General features: G+C 36.9%; 1 long non-coding RNA gene across 1 annotated transcript; it reads left to right on the top strand.

Annotated features, from left to right (window-relative positions):
- Positions 1-497: 497 nt before the first annotated feature.
- On the top strand, positions 498-2,131 carry LOC118482100. The gene is made up of 4 exons (XR_004867229.1): positions 498-809; positions 1,042-1,077; positions 1,226-1,294; positions 1,548-2,131. It is a non-coding gene; the product is annotated as an uncharacterized LOC118482100 (long non-coding RNA).
- Positions 2,132-7,405: the final 5,274 nt, after the last annotated feature.

The following is a 7,405-nucleotide window of genomic DNA, read 5'->3' as shown; positions in this document are numbered from 1 at the left end:
GTCGAAACGGGTTTCAGGTCGGTCCGGGTCGTGTTGGTTTAAAAAAGAGTATTTTTGAAAAGAACAAAAATATTTATCAAGACATCTTGTAGTGATTTGTGGAATGTCATTCACAACTATCAGCTACTGTCAAAAACTTTACTGAAGGTCAATTAGAAAAAGTTCTCTATGCGCATTATGGGTGGTACGGTACAACATTTATACCACTAAAACATGATGGTATGATCAAGTTCAATGTATAAAAATATAACACTTAAAAACAATGTAATTTAAGTATGTATGGATTTAGATAATCTTACTACTATAATAAAGCAAAGTGATCAAAGCCTATGTGTCACTCTCTCAAGCCCCCATGTTAATATCATCCTATGTGTCACACTCTCAAGCCATATCATCCTATGTGTAATTTTTATAAAATTTTCTTTTTTTTTTTAATTTAAACCCAAAGTCAATTCTTAAAAAAACCATAGTCAAAATCGTTCCCTACGTATCTTCTCTTTTCTTTCCCAAACCAGCTTATCTGATTCAAACCACAGACATCTCTGCTTTTCCAGTTTTCCTCAAACAACTTATCTCATTCAAAATTCAAATTCATTATTTCCCCAAAACAGATCTCCAAAACCCAGAGAGAGAAGAGATGAAAGTTGAAGGGATTCAGGCGATTTGGTTTTAATCTACTCATTCGGATCCGATTTGGTTTTAATTGCAGTCTGGTTGTCGTTTTCGAAGAGTTGGTGTTTAAAGATAATCAACAATGGTGCTTTCACTCGATTCGCAATCATCGGCGTTTCATTGTATCTGGTGAAAATGTAAGGTCGATTCACTTTGTTATCTTCATTCAGTTACATCCCTTTGTGTTTTTTTGAAAAAATGTAGGGTTTAATCGGTTCCAAAGAGATAGTGAAGATGAATTTGATTTAATTGCTTGAAAAAAAGTCTAGGGTTTCTTTAGTATCGTGGGCTGTAAGTTTTTTTAGTATGATTTTGTTTTTTCTAATTTTTGGGTTTACTTGAAATTTGATATCCTATATCTATATGCAGGATGGGATGATGAGCACAGTTGATAGTACACCAGATGTAAGTGTTGATGATAAACAGTAGTACAGTACACATGTTAATAGATTAACCACCGACACACACACACAAACATTTCGTGGTTTTTATTTTTTTATTTTTTTATTTTTTTTTTGAGTTTGAAGTTTATTAAAGTAAAATGAATTTGCAGATGTGGGCATGGGTTATACAGAAATCTAAGGATGGAGGATTGGAATTTCATAAGCCTGTTAGAGGCCAGGTATATTTTTTATATATTTATTTGTTTGTTTGTTTATTTATTTATGATTTTTCAAGAATCTTGAAGCAAGAACTGTAATTGCTGGATGTTTAGCGGCCCTACCGTTCCTGCCAAAAACAGAATCATAATTCGGTATAGATGAGTTTTAATTCTAATCGGATTAAGGTTAAATTTTGGAGGATACAGATTGTCAAATTTTAATTTTAGTTATTAAAACTCTATTGTTATTATTATTATTCATGTATGTATATAGGAGTGGATATGGGTTGGTTTAGCCTCAATGGGAATATCCTTATCTGGCCAGTCTCGGTTTTTGAAGTCGAACTAAAACATATGCCATCATAAATGAAGGTAGTTTTCTATACTTTTGTCTATTCCCCCATTTGACTGTTTTCCTTCTTTTCTATTGTCTCTTAAGCACATAAACTGCGACTTTCTATTGCGGAACACAAGTTGTGGTTCATCTTAGGTTGATCTAAATGTTGGAAGTTGCTTCTATTGTTGCCCCCATTTGATAATTTAGTAAAGATTTTAAAAACGATTTTCACTAAAATCAAATATTGGAAATTTCTTGGTGTGTCGACCCACTAATTTGTTTCCATGAGTAGTTTCTGGTGGTGATAAAGCATCATTGGCTTGAGCTGAAGATTTGTTAACAAAAGAGATGACTGTGTAGGAGGTATGTTTACAATACCAGACCAACCAACATATATAAAACCCCTAATGACGGGTGGAGATTTGGAAGGTTGTGTTAAAATGTTGGTCTTTTTGTAATTGTGTTTGGTTGGTTGTATTGATTTTAGGTTGACTTGTAGCCTATATAGATTTGCATTTGCTTCTTACCCATTTAAATGCTTTTAGTTTTTTGGTTGTGTCACATATAGGTGTTTTAGGGGCGGCAATTCTTGACACGAGCCACGATCCCGACACGAAAGAAACAGGTTTGGGTCAATTAACACAACCCGTTTTAAAAATACGTGTCAGGTTCGGGTTGACCCGTATTGAAAACAGGTCCGGGTTTGGGGTGACCCGTTTAACTATTTAGAAAAAAAAGGTTTTATATTTTTGTTTTTTCCGTTACATGTTTATATTATGCTTTGCAGGAGAGTTTGCATGTTATTCTAAGAAATCATATAAAAAAATTATTTTGTAAATATAATTTTTTTTTAACACAACCCATAACTCGTGAATCTCACGGGTATATAACCTAGTGTCAAAATATAAACTGAAACAAATTCAATCAAAAAGAAAGAACACACGAAAACCAACCGGATTATGACTGATGACAGGTTGAATATCCATCAACTCTGCACTCAAACAAAATCAGCAGTACATACCTCCAGCTCTTTCACTTAAATATGCTTTTTCTTCCTTTTTATCCTTCTCATACGCAGTCTATGCATAACATGACAGATCATCAAGTCGAATAAATAACAAATAACAAAAAGAAATAAAGAAATGATTATGGGGAAAAGGTGATATGGATTCACTTCAGCCCGACGATGTTGTTGGTTGAGGCCCCAATTAAACACTCAAGAAAAACTCACAAACAATTTGAACACATAGCTTTTCTACTTGCAAACTTTAATTCAGAAAAATGAGTTTACAAAATACTATTGTTATCCTATTTATAAGAAAACAAATAAATTAAGCATGTGCAAAAAGAAATCTTCAACCTATTCTCTATTATTCAGCAACTACTTCCAACATCCATTTTCTAATTTGTTTCCAACAAATTCCTTCAACCTCTAGTTCTAAAACAGTAACCTGTTGCCGACTTGACCCGTATCCGACCCGATCAAGATTATTCTCAACAGATGTTGCCTCTCGCTCTAACCTGAGCTTACCATATATCCTAAGATGTTCGAAAATTTTATATGTATTTGGTTCAGCCTATGTGCATTCAGAAATAAGATTGATATGGCATAAATGAGTTAAGAATAAGAAGACTCTTTGTGATAGAACAAAAAAATTCATTAACATCAAAAGTTTTTAAGTACAAAAGTGTGGATTGAGATCAACTTCAAGCTTCTAGAATGTAGGTCCCCCGGAGGTTGAGGTTAAACCTTATCCTTGTTATGTTTAACACACTAGCAAGTGCGGAATCCAAGCTAGAATGCAAACCGGTAGTTTATATGAGAACACAAGCTACAAAGAGAAAGGTAGACACACGAGATATCAAAGTTTTCTCTTGTATTTCAGTGGACACGGTTACAGCCCTTGACCAAACTGAAAATACGCTCTCTACAAGACTAAGTTCACTCACACACACTCTCTAAAGAGAACACATTACATGAGTATATATATACTCATCACAGCTCGTCTGGTCGAAGGATCAGGTAGACTGATCGAAGGATCATCTATCGATCTGAAACCTATCGAAGGATCCACATATACCTCGAAGGATGATATCCTTCGAGGTCCATCAACATCCATCGAAGGCTTATCCTTCGAGCTCATCGAATGATCTAAACAATCCTTCGATGACTCATCCTTAGATGACTCATCCTTCGACAACTCATCCTTCGACACAAACATATTACAATCAGGTTCTAACTGTTTGGCCAAGTCAAACCAGGAGGATGGTTGACTTGGTCAAACTTACAAGACTAACAAAAGACATCGTTTTATATCATGACAAAATACAGACAAAGTACAGACACAAGTGCACCAACAAACTCCCCCTTGGCTGTAGCTTTGTCTCGATCTTCGTGTCTTCAAGTCTCTGACGTCCTTTCAAGTCTTCAATGTCGGAGGATCTTCAAAGTCTTCACGTCTTGAAAGCAGAAAGTGTATCAACAAACTCCCTGTTTCATGTAGGAAGTGTGTTGACAAACTCCCCCTTAACATAAGCTCCCCCTTGAGTTATGCTCGTGAAAGACTTGATCCTTATACCTTGAGATCCTTGTGGTGTTGATGATGGTCAGCGGCAACTCGATCATTTTCATCTTTTGAGGGCCTTCATGTCGTGTCTTCATTCCGAAGCTTGTCATCGACCATGTTCTCCTTGCCTTTAGAATCTGCACATGCAAGAACTCTAAACGCGTAATGAGAACAACTGCTTGAAATATAGTTTATATAAACAAATGACACACGAATGACCATGTCACAATCAAACACCGTCCGACAGTTTGAAAGTTTAATAAATTTGTCAGTTTTAGTTTCTAACTTTCAAAACTTGCAAATTTCGACCCTTTATGAAGATTTAGTCAATTCGGTTTTCAGTCAGGTTTCAGGTAACGAAGACTCGAGATCCAACATCGTACGATCGAAAAAAATAGAAATAAAATCTTTTTGGCTTTTATAAAGTTTATATTAAAACACACCTAAAATCTTTTTGGTATTTATAAAGTTTATATTAAAACACACCTAAAATCTTTTTGGTATTTTTAATATTTCGAAATGCAAAGACTGAAAGCAGTAAATAAATATTTACAGACATACTTTTTGCGAGTTTCGAGGGTAAGAGAATCATATTAGTGTACGGTCATGCCAAAACGCTCTTGTTGTTCAATTAGTTAACATTAAGATAAGCATCCTATAACAATTATCGGTATTGTTGTCCACTTAAGCTCAACTTATCAGATGTAATCATGGCGAGGGGATACGTTAAGGTATGATTTATACTTACCGACCGGTGTTCATCCACATCACGACACATTCCCGTATCAAGGTATGCACGAGGGTTCATCTTACCGGTGAGTATACCGATTATCATCTGTTTGACCGTATATGATGTGAGATTCTCACTTATTTTGATTTGAAAACAAGCCCTATGTGATAGAATCACTTATTGATGAGGAACTTGATTTTCATATGCATGAAGGAACAGGAGCAAGTCCGTGAACAGGTCAATACTTTCGTACAGCAGAGAGACGAACTTGACTCCCGGATAAATGTGATATTTTATCACTTATTTGTTTGGACATGTGATTGTTTATCACTTATTGAGGTCGAATGCAGTATGTACACGTATGTATGGAATCATGGAAGATCTAGACTTGCGTCCCCGTTATTTTTCGTTAGAAGAAACAACCATGATACCCAGATGATAAGCAGCATAAAGACCGAATATCTCAGAACCTCGGCAATCTATCAAACGAAATTTCGGTACTAAGACCATATGCCAATGAATGGTTCCCACCTGGTCTTCAGTCGATTAAGATTTATATCACCCTGCACACTTTAAAATGATTGTGAGCCTACCGATACATCTTATATAGAGCTGCTTATCGTTTTTCATTTAAGATTTAAAGAAGTTTGGATAGACCACTGATGTACTATCATTTTCTCTTTTGCTCGCCAGGAAACTCATTTTTGTTTTTCTATTATTTTTGTGTTTTTGAAATTTTTCGATGTTTTTGGATTTTTATTAAATTTTGGATTTATTCCCCTAAAATCAACAAACTAAGATAAAATTTAAAAAAACACAACGGTATTTACAAAAATGATTTTCCGATGTTGGTTTACTCTTGCTTGACCTTAATGCCGTTTACCAATAATAAAAAGCCAAATCTTGATTTGTCAAATGCTTTGGTAAAAAGGTCGGCACGTTGGTCATCGGTGTGGACCTTAACAACATCGATTAGCCTTTTCTCAAAGCAATCACGTATGAAGTGATATTTGATTTCGATGTGTTTGGTCTTTGAGTGCTGCACAGGATTTCTAGTGATCTGTAATGCAGCAGAATTATCAACGTAAATAGGAGTAGTTAGGAATTCAAAACCGTAGTCGCGTAATTGTTGTTGGATCCAAAGAACTTGGGAGCAACAACTTGAGGCAACAATGTATTTAGCTTCGCATGTTGATGTAGCGACGCACGTCTGCTTCTTGCACTGCCATGTGACTAGGCGATTTCCTAAAAACTGACATCCAGCCGTTGTGGATTTGCCGTCGATTTTGCATCCGCCAAAATCAGAATCACTGAAAGCGACCAATTCAAAGTTATTATCCCTAGGGTACCATAGACCGGTGTCAGGGTAACCCTTCAAATAACGAAAAATCCTTTTGACAGCTGCAAGATGTGAGGCCTTCGGGTTGACTTGATATCTGGCAAGCAGGCACGTTGGGTACATTATGTCTGGCCTTGATGCTGTGAGGTACATAAGAGATCCGATCATTGCGCGGTAGTATGAGGGGTTAACAGCTTCACCCTTCAAGTCTGGAGTAATTCCGTGATTTTGTGGCAGTGGGGTACCAATGGGCGTTGCATCAGACATCTGAAACCGGCTCAAGATGTCACCAACATATTTAGTCTGATGGATGAATATCCCAGACTCAGTTTGTTGCACTTGTAGGCCCAAGAAGAAGGTTATTTCCCCCATAGCACTCATCTCGAATTTATCCTGCATAATGCGCTCGAAATTCCTACACAAGACATCATTAGTAGAACCAAAAATAATATCATCAACGTATACCTGTACCAGAAGAAGATCTCCATCTTGTTCTTTGATGAAAAGAGTACAGTCAATAAGACCTCTTCGAAAACCGTTCTCCAGCAGATAGTTAGATAAGGTTGCATACCAAGCTCGCGGTGCTTGATGTAGACCATAGAGAGCTTTGTTGAGCAACCAAACCCGATCGGGATGGATAGGATCTTCAAAACCTGGAGGCTGTTCGACGTACACCTCTTCTTCAACCACACCATGTAAGAATGCACTTTTGACGTCCATCTGGTAAACCTTGAATCCTTTGAATGAGGCATAAGCCAGAAAGATCCGAATTGCTTCCAGACGTGCAACAGGTGCATAGACTTCGTTGTAGTCGATTCCTTCTATCTGACGAAAACCTTGAACGACTAAACGTGCTTTGTTCCGGATAACAACTCGGCGGTCATCCTTTTTGCATTTAAACACCCAACGGGTACCAATCTTCTTGTAGCCAGCAGGTTTCTCTACGAGTTTCCAGACACCAAGCTTCTGGAATTGTTGCAGTTCTTCCTACATTGCTTCAACCCAAGAGTTATCTTTCATGGCTTCTTTCCAAGTTCTTGGCTCTTCCTGTGAAACGTAACACGCGAAAGACCAATCGTTTTGTTGCCGGGATTCTTGAATAGCTGCATACAGGCCTGCATTGTTGTTGTTTCGCAACATGTTTCTTGTTTGAATGCCA

Source organism: Helianthus annuus, chromosome 9, assembly GCF_002127325.2.
Source record: "Helianthus annuus cultivar XRQ/B chromosome 9, HanXRQr2.0-SUNRISE, whole genome shotgun sequence".
NCBI lineage: Eukaryota > Viridiplantae > Streptophyta > Magnoliopsida > Asterales > Asteraceae > Helianthus > Helianthus annuus.
This window is presented reverse-complemented; position numbering and strand designations above follow the sequence as displayed.